This window comes from Pan troglodytes, chromosome 5 (genome assembly GCF_028858775.2).
Source record: "Pan troglodytes isolate AG18354 chromosome 5, NHGRI_mPanTro3-v2.0_pri, whole genome shotgun sequence".
Classification (NCBI taxonomy): Eukaryota; Metazoa; Chordata; class Mammalia; order Primates; family Hominidae; genus Pan; species Pan troglodytes.
The window spans coordinates 93,772,653-93,787,588 of record NC_072403.2 but is presented as its reverse complement, the minus strand read 5'-3'; positions in this window follow the sequence as shown (position 1 = coordinate 93,787,588).

Here is a 14,936-nt window from a genome sequence, read left to right as displayed (position 1 = left end):
TTATCAATCATTGAATAACCATAATTTAATTCTAATTTGCATTTAATATTAAATAATCCTCAGAGTGTCAGTGCCTGAGTCCATTAAATTCCCCTAGGTTATAAGTGGAAAGTGCTGTCCTGCAGCACCTTTTGATATGCCTCATCGAAAGATGATTTGATGAGCAGTTAATTAAACTGAGCAATAGAAGAAGAGAGATTACAAAATAACTACAACAACATACAAAACCAAAAGTAGAAGCAAACAAGCCAGCATTATTTGCAAATGTTAACAGAATTCTGTACTGCCTTCTAATTCCAACTGGCATTTTATTCCTCTTCATACAGCAACTATTGAATGGTTTCCCTATTCCTTCAGAATGGTGGCTAGATTCACATGCTTGAGAAGCACACAGATGTGGACTGGATTTTATGGCACACACAGAGGAAGTTCAGCTCTTCTAACATTTGCTTTCTAAATAACGAAGGCTCTTGAAAGAAATCATAAAACAGAAAATAAGTTCTAATGTTTTTACCAAAGGATGATTTGGTTTTTTTTTTTGTTTTTTGTTTTTTGTTTTTTGTTTTGAGATGGAGTCTTGCTCTGTCACCTAGGCTGGAGTGCAGTGGCACGATCTCGGCTCACTGCAAGCTCCACCTCCGGGGATCAAGCCATTCTCCTGCCTCAGCCTCCACGCCTGGCTAATTTTTTGTATTTTTAGTAGAGATGGGGTTTCACCATTTTAGCCAGTATGGTCTCGATCTCCTGCCTTTGTGATCCGCCTGCCTCGGCCTCCCAAAGTGCTGGTATTACAGGCATGAGCCACCATGCCTGGCCTACCAACTGATTTTTACTTAGAAGAGAGGCTCTTTAGCCTGTGGAACTTTTTGCTTTTATTCCTTGTTTTTATGTAAATAAGACTAATAGGTAGCATAGAATACTAATGTTCTCAATGTAGTCTTACACAGAGATGGGTACTACTCAGAGAATTGAGAAGAGTGCTAAATGAAATAACCCAAAAATAATATAAAGCCCTTGGGTTGTCTATTTATTTAAATTAACTAATAAATCTGGTGCATGCAATGCTATTAATGTGAAAGTTAATAACATGGACTGGCTTATACATACATAGGCCATATAAGTTTGCTTATCTGTAAAATGAGTATAAAAACATCGAACAGGATTTTTGGAAAGATTATATAGGATAACTTTAATCTACAGCTTAACAGAGCACACAGTGAGTCCTCAATGTTATCATTACTATAAGACAGTAAAATAGAGCAAAGGGCTCTGAACTGGAAGATAAGAACCCCAACTTTTAATAATGATTTTCTTACAAATTAACTGGATGACTGTAGTACTTTAGTCATGTCTCCTAATTTCTGTCAGTAAAATCAGAGGGTTTACTACTTGGTTGCTATATTGTGTATCTTAAAAATAATATGATTATGAATAAACAAGACAATTGCCAACTGTGTTTATGTGTGTGTGTGTGTGTCTGTGTGTGTGTGTGCTATGCTGTATATATTTAAACTAAGGGCTGCTGGTTACCAAAAGAAGACTTTTAAATTGAATAAAATAATCCTGGGATAATGATTTCATTTTGTTGATTAGTCAATATCTAGAAACTAAGGACTAGGCAAGTGGTGAAGAGGCTGAGTGTGTGCTCTGGATCCAGAATGCCTGGGCTTGAATCTAGACCTATTATTTATAGTTTTGTGATCTTGGGAAAGTTAGTTTCCTTGCCTGTATGATTAAGACAATGAGTATCTTACATCAGAGCGTTGTTGGATGGATTCATATGTAAAAAACTCTTAGAACAGTGCCTGACAAGGATAAGAACTCGATAAACATTGGCGATAATTCATCTGCCTCAAGTTTTTATTCTGCCTCCTATTTTCCTTCTGATAATTTACCATTTAGAAATGAGATAACTTACCATTTATTTATCATTTACTAATGAGACAACAAGTCTTTAAAAGTAATAATACATTTTAAAATACTAAAGCATTTTTTGTTAGAAGTCTCCAAAATCAGTTGGGCCTTAGCTCCGAGTCTCATCAAAATCTGGTATAGGCTCTATTGATACATCAAATTGAATTTTACTCACTTTTTAATCTCTAATTGAAATGCTTTTTCTTTGTAATTAAAGGAGTTTCTAGCATCATCTGAACAAGTGGAGTAGAAGTGGCTCTAATTGTTGAGTGTTTACTACATGTCAGGCTACTATTCTCCATTTCGCAAATGTTCCCTCACATAATCCTCACAACCTGTGAAGTGAATATCATTCCCATTTTATAAGCAAGAAAGACTCTAGCAAGTAGGAAATGGTGAAGCCAGGATTTTTAACCCAAATTTCAAATCTTTTACTGTTTCCACAACAAATAATGTGAATAGAGGGGAAGGAGAAAGGGTGAAAGAAAGGATGGAAATAAGTAACTTCCAGGGAGCTCTGAATCATGGTCCCTTTACTATCCTTACATTCCTATAAGTCCCCCAAACCCTTAGCATTCGTTTTCCTCTGTAGTCTTCATCTCTGCTCTTAGTCCAGTCTTTAGAGGATCAGGCTCCATCCTAAAGGGGAGTGTAGAAGACGTGTCTTTGGGCAGCCTTGTGGACTTTTTATCCTGTGCACTGGGGCATAAAGCACATTTTCACATAATATCTAGGAATTCTCAAAGTTCTTGCCACATATGATGTCCTGGAAAATCTATTTTAAATAGTCTCCTAAATTGTTTTATTTGGGGGCAATGAAGACTGGTGTTTGCAAATAGAAAACAAAACAAACAAACAAACAAAACTCTGTGAGAAACACTTTAGGATCCTGATATCTGGCTTAATTCAATTATATACTAAATATCAGTTAAAAGCAAGAAGGTGAGTAGTAACAAATTTTATGTGAGATGAAAAGGAAAAATCTGAAAAGCCAGTCCTGAAGTTAAAACTCTCCTTCAAGTAGGGAAGGGTGATTGGCATCTGGTGACAGTAACAGAGCTCACATTGTCTTTGTCCTTACCACATTGCTGTGGTGTATAAATTTTTGCCATTCCAGGTTCCCAGAGCTATTCTCTCTGATCTACAGGCAGGCCAAATGATCTCTGTTCTATCAGAATCTAACCCAACTAGCCCCAGAGTCCACTGGAAGGAGTGGGAAGGGGATGCCAGAAAGCCTGGGCATGCAGGGGAAGTTGTGCCTGCTGAAGTCTGCCTGCTGGGGCTGTATAGTGTGAGTGCCCTCACAAATGCCAACTTCTTTTGACATATTCTATGCAGCTCTGGAGGACTGGTTGATATAGTGTGTATATTTATTCCCTTTAAATCTCACAGTGAAATGTGATCAGTGTTGGAGGTGGGGCCTGGTGGCAGGTGTTTCAGTCATGGGGGTGGATCCTTCATGAATGGCTTGGTGTCCTCCCCACTGTAAGGAGTGAGTTCTCACTCTGTTAGTTCACGGGAGGTTTGGTTGTTAAAAAGAGTCTGGGACTTCCCTCTCCACACTCTCTTGCTCCTGTTCTTGCCATGGGACATGCCTGCACCCCTTCACCTTCCTCTGTGATTGAAAGCTTCCTGACGCCCTCACCAGAAATAGATGCTAGCACCATGCTTCTTGTACAGTCTGCAGAACCATGAGCCAAATAAACCTCCTTTCTTTGTAAATTACCCAGACTCATATTGATGTGGTTTTGCTCTGTGTTCCCACCCAAATCTCATCTTGTAGCTCCCATAATTTCCATGTGTTGTGGCAGGGACCCAGTGGGAGATGATTGAATTATCGGGATGGGTCTTTCCCGTACTGTTCTGGCAGTAGTGAACAAGTCTCCAGAGATCTGATGGTTTGATAAGGGGAAACTCATTTCACTTGGTACTCATTCTCTCTTTGCCTGCTGCCATACATGCAAAACGTGACTTGCTCCTCCTTGCGTTCCACCATGATTGTGAGGCTTCCCCAGCCACGTGGAACTGTAAGTCCAATTAAACCTCTTTCTTCTGTAAATTGCCCAGTCTCTGGTATGTCTTTATCAACAGCATGGAAACGGACTAATACAGAGATGTTCCTTTACAGCAACACAAAATGAAGTAGTGACACACAGGCACACACACATACACAAGTCAAAACCAAAATCTCACTCTGGCAGTTGTATGTATGTTATGTATGTATTTTAAGACGGAGTTTTGCTCTGTCGCCCAGGCTGGAGCACAGTGGTGTGGCTCACTGCAACCTCCGCCTCTGGGGTTCAAGCAATTCTCCTGCCTCAGCCTGCCAAGTAGCTGGGATTACAGGTACCTGCCACCATGCCAGTACTCTTTCCTCTCTTTTTATATCTTTTCTTAGGTGACCTCTTCCATTTCCATGTATCTGAAGGCATCTTTACCATTTTTCTGCTTCCACCATCACCACTTTTGTCTAGGCCAGTGCCTTTTTGATCACTATGCAGAGTGACAAAGTCACTTCACAGTACAATCCAGTACTTGCATATGCATACCTATAAGCACAAAAATCTGAGAGGAAATGTTATGAAATGACATGATGGCCTCTGATGTTTTCTCTCTCTCTCTTTCTTTCTTTCTTTCTCTCTCTTTCTTTTTCTTTCCTTCCTTCCTTCCTTTCTTTTTTCTTTCTTTCGTCTGTCTTTTTTTTCTTTTTTGACAGAGCCTCACTTTGTCGCCCAGGCTGGAGTGCAGTTGTGCAATCTCAGTTTGTTGCAACATCTGCCTCCCAGGGTCAAGCAATTCTCATGCTTCAGCCTCTCAAGTAGCTGGAATTGCAGGTTCATGTCACCACACCCAGCTAATCTTTGTATTTTTAGTAGAGATGGTGTTTCACCATGTTGACAAGGCTGGTCTCGAGCTCCTGGCCTCAAGTGATCCACCCACCTCAGTCTCCCAAAGTGCTGGGATTACCAGAGTAAGCCACCATGCCAGGCCTGGCAGTTTTAACGTATTCACATAGTCATGATCAGGGGCCTAGGCTGACATGATATGTTTCACATTTGAAGAATGTTGCAGCTCAGAAAATCTTTGATAATTGGCCACCTGGCTCTAGCTTCTTTCTCCTGATGTGACAAGGGAACCATATTTCTCTGAAGGACTTGGCCTCTGACTGGATCACGTACATCCCAAGTCCTGGTTGACTTTTCATCCTGGCCACAACCTGGCCTTGGAGTCACCAGGTTACTGCTGTGAAAAAGTCCCCCAGTATGGAGCCCCTTACTGTGGGCCCCATTGTGAGGTTCATCCACAGGAACAAGGTGACCAGGTCAGGACGTGGAAGCCTAAAAGGCTGCTTATTTCTGACTTTCCAAGAAACGAGCTTCTGTTATGAAATAATTCCTTCAATGCCCTCAGTTCAACATTGATCATTGTAGGCTGTCTCTTTTACTAAAAGTGTCATTCTTCCATCAAGAATGTGCCACACTTTCCTTGAGGACAGCTAAAGGGATTTTTTTTTTTTTTTTTTTTTTTTTTTGGTGCTTGAGTGGACATCCATGCAAACTTCCTTCAGCAGGTAATTTTGTTTAAAAAAGTTTTATTTTTTTCCATCTGAACTGAGATGCCAGTCAATTGGAATTTTTAAAAAATTATTAACATCCTTGCTGATATAGATACGGAAAAGATGATCCTGAAGAAAAAGCCTTTCTAGATTGTGTTTATTGAAGCATTTTTAAATGAACTGAATTATCTTTTTACAATGCACTGCATATAATTTGGCTCCCATAAAAATGAACTGCCAAAGTGGAATGTTTTAGTAACAATTAGTAAGTTGAAACAATACAAACTTATGCTAAAAAAGTAGTGTCTTTCAAAAATGGAAATAACAATAAAAAATTTTAATAACCCTGTCTGTGCCAGAAAATAAATATGAAGTTTAACAAAGATATCACTAAATAGCATACTTAAATCACATCTAAATAAGAAAATTAGAGTTGGTGAAAATGTACCTACTCTCTTTTAAAAAATAATTATCAATTAGCCTTTTGGCATCATACTGCCTTAATATCAAAGACTAGAACAAAGATAAGCATTTTTTTTTCTGTAAAAGGTAGGTAAATATTTTAGGGTTTATGGGCCAAGAAGCTAAATTGAGTATAAGTGGCTACTTACATAGCAAAAGAGAACACATGTTTCCACAATTTTAATTGATGAAATTAAAAATATAATGGAGTACAATTTTCTGCAATACAATTTTGCTAAGAAGAATTGATTTTTTTAAAAGAACATTTTACTTAACAGATGTTTAACATTGGTGTTCCATATCCTCTAATGGATTGTAAATATTTTTCTCTATAAACCTTTCCTAGTTCCTGGACTATACAAAAACAGGCTATTGGCTAGATTTTTCCTGTTGGCTGTTGTTTGTTGATCTTGGGCTAGATGCCCAAGAGAAGACCAGCAAAAGCATTGTCGACAAAAGAGCAAGCAATAGTTAATCAGTAACAGCTTCTGGCTACTGCTTCCTACATATGGGCTGTTGCTGGGATCCTGGGTCTTGATAGCGGCACTGTGCACTAGTTTTAAATAACAGAGAGTCCTTCATGTAAATTTGGAATCATTGTTTTAGCAGGTATTAGGAGTAATGTGAAAATGATAGTAAGCATCCTCATATAAGAAAAAGAACCTAGCACAGAGCAGTGTGAGCTGAGAACATCCAACACAGAAGGGGAAAGAAGAGGCTTTCCAAACGGGCAAAAGAAGAGGAATTCCCTTCATGTCAGTGGCAAAGAGTAATATAGCCTGTTTCTCAATGAGGAGGAACTAGAAATTTAAATCAGACCTTACCTAGAATTGTGTATATTTGTGTTCATGTTAATTGTTATTAAAATAAATTATCGCTATTATTTCAGAATATACGGTGACTTCAGTTGTTACTTATCAATCCCTTTGCCATCTTTATAAAGTCCTAAGTGAAGAAACTACCTGTGTACACAGTATATAGAGCCAGTTATATGTTGGTACCTACTGGAGTCAAGTTTCTGAGCTTCAAAGTGAGCAAAAACATATTAGCAGCCATGAACCCACCTTCTCAGCCTCCCTTCCAACCCAATGGTGTATTAACATGACTCTAATCTGTTATGTAACAATGTCTTAACTTGTCCACATCCAGGTTCTATTTCACATATGGGGATCCATTAAACACAGTTTTGTTTTTTTTTTTTTTGCCAGGTGAAGTAATTTATTCATTCAAAAGCCTTCAATCATTTGTGTAAGTATTTAATCCACTTTTCACATTTTTGTCTCCCAGGTAAAAACATTATTTTTAAGGAAAGAACTCACTCTCTAGAGTCAGGCAGCTGGGTTTGAATCTTGAAGCTACCCTATGTGACCTTGAGCAAGTTTCTTATTTTTCTCTGTATCAGTTGCTTCAGCTGTAAAATGAAGATGACAGTTTTTTGTGAGTATGAAATGGTTTTTTGGTTTTTTGTTTTGTATTAAATGAGTTAATCTAGGTAAACTGTTTAGCATATTGCCAGGCATATATGTACACCATAAATATGATCTATTTGTATTCGTTATTATTATTTAACTCACCTATGATATTTATCACAATTCTAATATCATTTTTGACATCAAAGAAATAGATACTTAATTTAACAAACTGATTCACAAATATTTATCTAACACTTACTGTGTGCCAGGCAGTATTGTAGGCACTGGAGACATAGCATGAACAAAGTAGATAAATACTCATAGTCTTGAGGGCCTTTAATCTTGGCGGGAGGAGGAAAGAGCAGAGAATAAAAAAAAATACAATAAAATAAAATGTATCCTATGACAGGTGATAATAAATGCTATGGGGAGAATTAACCCAGGAGTAAGATAGGAAATGTTGAGGGAAGAAAGGTTGCAAGTTAAAAAAAACAGGCTGGGTGGTCTGGGAAGTCTTCCTGGATATGGTGGCATTTTCATCTAAAGGGTTGAGAGGCCTGGGCTAGAGTTTCCAGAATTAGCAAATAAAAATACAGGGTGTCCAGTTAAATTTGATCAGTCATCCTATATTTTATCTGGCAACTATACTTGGTAATGAGGAATGCACCGGGAGCCTTGAATCTTCCTCTGGGATGAAGGGGCAAATGTGTTTCAGTGATAAATTTTGATGTGAAGAGGGTGTCATAGGTTGTGGAATGAAGAACACTGCAGAGCCCTGGGGCTCCATTTGCCCTGCTGCAGAGGCCTGGACAGGGCTGTCTTATTCTGAGTCATTGAGGTTTGGGGATTTCTCTTAGACTCTTAACTGTGGGTGAGTGGAAAGTAGAACATGTTGGAGCTCTAAGACTTCCTCTTAACCCCTGATATTTGTTACTTAGGGTCACATAAAGCCAGACGGAAAATGATCTTAGATGTCAGGTACAGGCAATACCATTTTCCCCCTAAACCCAAATCAGCTTTATTTATTTATTACTTATTTATTTAATTTTAGTATTTTTTCAGGCAATACCATTTTCAGGGAACAGACCCAGAAATGTCACACACTTTGTTTAATATCAAGAAAACAGTGCTTCTTCGAACCAGGATTATTGATTTAGATGCTCGAAAGGTCAGTGAGCTTCAAGAAAAAGATCCTCCATATACGATTTTCCATTTTTTTCTGTAATTTCTTTTTAAAATTTTTATTTTATTATTTTATTTTACTTTAAATTCTAGGATACACATGTAGGATGTGCAGGTTTGTCACACAGGTAAACATGTGCCATGGTGGTTTGCTACACCTGTCAACTCACCACCTAGGTATTAAGGCCAGCACGCATTAGCTATTTTCTGTGTAATTTCTCACCCATGGTTCAGTATAGCAAAATTTCCCCCAGAAGCATGATGTCAATAGTCAGTAACAGTAGTTTCTGCTGTAATTTTGCTTGTAACGATTCAATGCTGTTCTCTTATACAGTGAGGGAAGAGTTGGCTTCTTCTTGGCTCTGGAAGTATGGTGGTGGTGTTATTATTGCATGACATTTAAAGATGGAGATGCCTTACTTGAACATGAGGGCAGGAGTTTGTGTCCATTTTGTTCATTTTTGAAAGTTCAGTTTCTAGAAGAGTGCCTAGTAAATTACTAGGTACTCAGTCAATATGTTCTGAGTAACAAATATTTCCAGTATTACAAGATTTTTTAAATGCAAAAACTGGTTTTTGTCAAATCACTTTAAAATAATGCTTATTTGTATGCTTCTGCCTAAAAAGAGTATGTTAGAGATGTCTTCTTGCAAATGCTGTAAAAATGAATGCCACAGTGGTTAGAATAGGCCCAGAGACTGACTGCTGAGTTAATCCTTGCTTCCTGTTTCCTAGCTGTGTGTTTTTCCCTTATCTTTGCACCTCTGTTCACTCTTCTATAAAGTTGGGATGATAATAACAGTGTAATATTAGTACCTCCTCTGTCACCAAATTTTTGAAATAAGTTGATATATAAAGCACTTAGATCAGTGCCTGTCCCATACAAGATACTTAAATATTAGCTATTAATATTTGAATTTCATATTATCTCTAATATACTTTCTAGCACATGGTTTATTTTCTATAATAATTTTTGAGTGACTAATAATGTTTCTCTATTAGAAAAAATGTAAACTACTTCAATATTTAGAGTCCTTTTTTAAGATATTGAAAAAGGGTAAAAGAGTATAATGATTAGAAACATCACCACTTGACTAGTCTAAGCATTAATAATACCTTTGAGAGAGAGGGTGGGCTGAGTAAATCATGAAGATAAATATAACTTTTTCATTGACCTCTCTCAGGAGCTGGAGAGCAAACATATTTCTGTGGGAAGGAGGCAGTGCCTTCCTCTTCTAATCATAGATCATGTCCACCTTGGCAAGTTCAGGGCCTTTCATGGGATTTTATTGTTGGGAATCCAAAGAAAACACAGTTAAGAGTAAGGTCTCAGAGGGTGGCTTGTCAAGATGAATGTCTGCACCATTTTCCTCTTACAACTATGCCTATGTACAAAGTGTATCACAGAGGTAAGTGACTCCATCCTCAATCTATCACAATTTGCTCTCTTTCTCCCATGCCAATAAATTCACTGTGGCTAAATTTACTGATGTTCTTCTTAATAGTCAAACCCCATAATCCCTCCTCAGCCCCCTACCTTGATTCTTTGAAGTGTTTCCAGGATGCCATCCTTTGTGAAACTACGTCCTTGAAGTCTCAGACAACCCCCTTTCACCTCATCTTCTCCTCTAGCCGCCCTTTCCTTCTCATTTCCCTGTAGTATCTCCTCTTTGCTTCCCTGTTATGTGTTTATGGTTCGGTGTTCTGTATTTAGTCTTCTCTTCACATAATTTCATCTTCACCTATGTCTTGCAGTATCGTGTATTAATTAGTATAGTAGACTGATTAAGTGGCTTCCAATGATATCAGATCCTAATCCTTGGAATCTATAGATGCTAGTTTATTTGCTGGGGTGGGCATCTTTGTAATTAAGTTAATGCTCTTCAGATGGAGGGATTACTTTGCATTATCCTGGGTTATCCAGGTAGGCCCTGAATGCCATGATTCAGTGTCTTTATAAGAAGAAGAGTGAGGGAGATTTGATACAGACAGGAGGGGAGAAGGCAATGTAACCACAGAGGCAGTGATTACAACAATGCTGTCATGATTCAAGAAATGCCATCACCCACCAGAAACTGGAAGAGGCAAGAAATGGAATCTCCTCTAACATCTCCAGAGGGAGGGTGCTTGCCAACACCACGATTTTGGCCCCGTGATACCGATTTTGGGCTTTTGGCCTCCAGAACTGTAAGAAAATGATCTGTTATTTTCAACCCAAGTTTGTGGTAACTTGTTACAGGCACCACAAGAAAGGAATAAAACCTGTGGCTTTAATTACTATCTTTTTTCTGAGTGCCAGATCCACATAACCAAACACCTGCTGGACATCCCTACCAGCTTTCCCCTTTAATATTAGAGCTAGCCATTACTGAGCACTTGCAATGAAGGGCTTTAGGCACTGTTCTAAAGCCCTTCAGAAATGTTACCTCATTTAATACTCACTAAAACCTTATTAGGTAGATACTTTATTATCCTTGCTTTATAATGAAGGAACTGAGTCACAGATGATTTAAGCAGCTTGCCCAAGGTTGTAAATATGGTAAATGCTAGAGCTGGAATTTGGGGCCGGGCCTGATATGACTTCAGAGCCAATACTAATGACAATGCTCTGATGCCTCAAATTGCCTGATGTCTCAGGTTACTCAGAGCCTGTGCCTTGCCCAGGCAGCAGTGTACAGGGCCTCTGAGGACAGATCACTTTAGATGAATTCAGAAATCTTTTACAGAGTCATTACTACCTGCCAGGTGCTTAGTGCCAGTCACTTGCAACCATTACCAGGGGCAACTTGCTGTTTTCTGTTCAAATATCAACCTATCAAAATCTGAGACAAGAAAATTTCCCAAATCTCATGCAACTTCAGAGATAGATCCTTCACCAGGAGGAACACCTGAGCCAGACAGGAATTCCTGTGGCCTCCTAAAAGCATCATGTTTATTGATACACTCTGTTCATAGAGTACTGTGGCTGTCATGTTGCCACGGCCACTTTCACCGTGTTGCCATTGGGCTCTGGGAGCAAGTAAAAAAGTTGAAACTGAAATAATCCCTTTTAGCATTTATGGAGTTTGATCTTCCATGCTGTGTTTGGTAATCTGGAGTCCTGGCTGTTCAATATTCCCTTTCTAGTTCCTCCCTTATAGTTATCACTTGAAATGTGAACAATAATAAAATGGCTACAATATCTTAGTTATCTACTAGGTGCCAGGTAATGTACATACACTATCCATTTAATCTTTTTCACAGTTATGCAAATAAAATATTTTTGCCATTTTATGTATGAGAATACAAACGCTTAGGCTAATTTGTCCCAGCTCACACAGCTAGTTAGTGACAGAGTAGAGTTTGGATTCAGAGAATCAATTAAAATTATTGAACTAGATAAAATTAAAGACAATTGCTTCTTCAGGTCACTTTGGGCAGAGCTGAGGGAGGGGGCAGGAAAGAACCAGGTTCTTCATAGTTCAAGAAGTGGCCAGTTCCAGTTTCTTCTCCATTCTCCGAAGACCCTGATATTGTGATTTCTGCCTGAGATTGCTTCATGCTTGGACACAATGGACTTCAGTAACAATGCTGATATTATTTTTGTTATATAAGTTCTTATAGTATACAGTGCTTCTGCCTAAAATAGCTCTTTCTGTAAGCGTGGGAGGGCAGGAACTCACCTTCATCCTCAGGATCCTATGGGGCTAATTCCTCTGTGCAGAGGTAGATTTTCTGTGAAGCGAAAGAAGTTTACATCTTCAGGGACTCTCACTTGCTTGGGCATATGCTTTTCTAATATTTGAAAGAGCAAAACATTTTAGCCACGATTAAGACTGCAGTTTAGGCTGAGTGTAGTGGCTCACACTTGTCATCCCAGCTACTTGGGAAGCTTAGGCAGGAGTATAATTGCTTCAGCCCAGGAGTTCGAGGTTACAGTGAGCTATGATCACACCACTGTACTCCAGCCTGGTGACAGTGAGACCTTCTAAAAAAAAAAAAAAGACTGCAATCTCTTTTCATGTGAATTCTTTTCCATGCCTTTTCATGTTGGATAGTCCCAGACTAGCTGTGGACATTTTTGAGATTTGGCTAATGGGAAATTAAATTGGGAGTCCCTCTATTTGGGTTTAGGGAGATGGATTTATGTGGTTTGCAGTCATTTTCAGGTATAGTAATTATTATTGCTACATGTCCATGTGCAGGAATACTTTCAGAAATCCTCTCCCCACTCATCTGGAGTCACAGAATGAAGACACAGCGGTTGTAATACTATATGAGCATGTTGTGCTGTGCCAGAAGTATGTGGGCAGTAGAAGAGAAAGAAGACTTGAACATTTTTCAAATCATCGTAACAAAAAAATTGTAAGCAAAGGTTTTGAATCTCATCAATGCTGTGTTAAGTCAGAAAAGTCAGAAATCCTCTCCTACCATACATAGGGGTGCAATCAAAGAGTATGCAATCAAGAAGAAAAAAGTAGAAAAAAAGTGTAGGATGAATCAGGGATTTAATTAATAAATATTTTTCTGGATTTTTTATGTTTGTGGTATTTGTTAGCTGTTTATATGTATACTTTGTGGTGATTTCTCATCTTAACTAAATATTCACACATATCTATTACTTATAATTTTGTATTCTTTTAAAGAGGTCCCCCATAATTATATAATCTTTAGATCCCACAGATCTTATATCTGCCCCTCCAATACAGCATTTAAACATCCACTAACTAATTAGACTCTTCACTGAATCTTGGTGACAGGAAGGAGGAGGAAGAATCCAGACAGGTGTTCTGCCAGGGGAGTGGCTTTGGAACTGGACCAGGACATGGGCTCTCTTGCTCTGGTGTAAGCAGGGCAGGTCCCACATGTTGTCTTGGTCCCCATGCCTGACTCATATTATCATTTTTTTTCAACAAGGCCAGTCTAATGAACAGGTAGCTGTCAGCACTACAAAGGAGGGAAGACTCTCGCACCCGCTACCACATCTCTTCTCCACCTCCTGTGGTGGCCTCAAATACTAGAACTAGAGGCACATTCCTTTGGGCTTGGTAAGTTTTTTAGTCTTTGAGAATAAAATTAAAAGCAAATGTTTTACAAACAATTTCATCATAAGTCAATATTAAATATCCCTTAGTCCCGAGGTTTAGGAATGTTGATGAGGATGATGATGATAACCTACCAATTTCTGAACATTTACTATGCCTCAGGGAATGTGCTGCACAGTGTAGTGTGAAGGATCTCAGTCAATCCTGCAACAGGAGGAAGCTGAAGCTTAGAGGGGGTCATGCAGCTCTAAGTGACTGAACAAGAGATTAAGGCACAAAAATAGTTAAATGACAAATTATGAGGCAAAGGCTTTAAAATTTCAGGCATTTCCCAATTATGCCTTGGGCTAGCCCTTCCCTGTGCTGCTTTCCTCAACTCTAGTAAAATGCTGATTACTACTTCTCTTAATCACAAGCAACAGAGTAGAATATATTCTACATTATGTGGGGTTCAAAAAATTAACCCCTAGGCAATGAAAATATGTTTTCTTCAGCATAAGAAACAAAATTGGGATTAAACACCGAACGACACCTGGATTGCAGAAAAAATCAATTACCAAAGGGGAAAAGGTTTGCAAGACAACTAGAGCTAGGCAGTTAAACATTAGCATTCAATGGTTTGAAGTGTTTAGGTTTTGCAATGGTGTGGTTTGGAAGCTTTCCAGCAGAAAGGCTATTTTCTTTTAAAAGGATAACTCTCTGCAATATTTTCTTTGCTGAAATAATGTGATCCTTAATGACGTCTTATATGACCCAAACTTAAAATAGACCCTATTATTTTAGCTGACCTCATTCTAACCAGGTTTTTACAGGTCAGCCATTAACTATCAACAGCTTCCTGATAATTAATCCTACTTACCCAAATAACTGTTAGCCTGTTAGCCTTATCTATGCTAAGAGGAAGCTTTTCTATGTACCAGACTTCCTCAGTGAATAAAACACAAACTGAAATTCTGCAGAAAGAGCCAACATTGTGAGGTTTGAGAATGAAGAAACAGATTGAAGATTACAACGCTGCCCTGTCTTTAGCTCCTTACTTGCTGAAATTCTGTGGTTCATCTGGCACAGGAATGGCTTTACAGTAGAGTCAGCAGCACAACTACTCAGGTCAGGAGTGGTTCTCTGGATGGCTCTATCAAAATGCATGGACAACAACATATGCAGTTACCTAAGTGGACTGGATTGAGAAGCAATGGGGGAAGATATCTTAAGTAGCCACTAGTGTTATTTCCTCTAGGATTTAATTTTCTGCCATTAGAGGCTCATTCTTTTGACTCTGAAGAGCTCTAAGATTCTACTAGGAAAATACAGCTGCCGTCTTTGTTTGTCACCTACTCAAATGCAAGACTGGTGTTTGATAAAAGGAGGGAAAAGAGGCATGCTGTT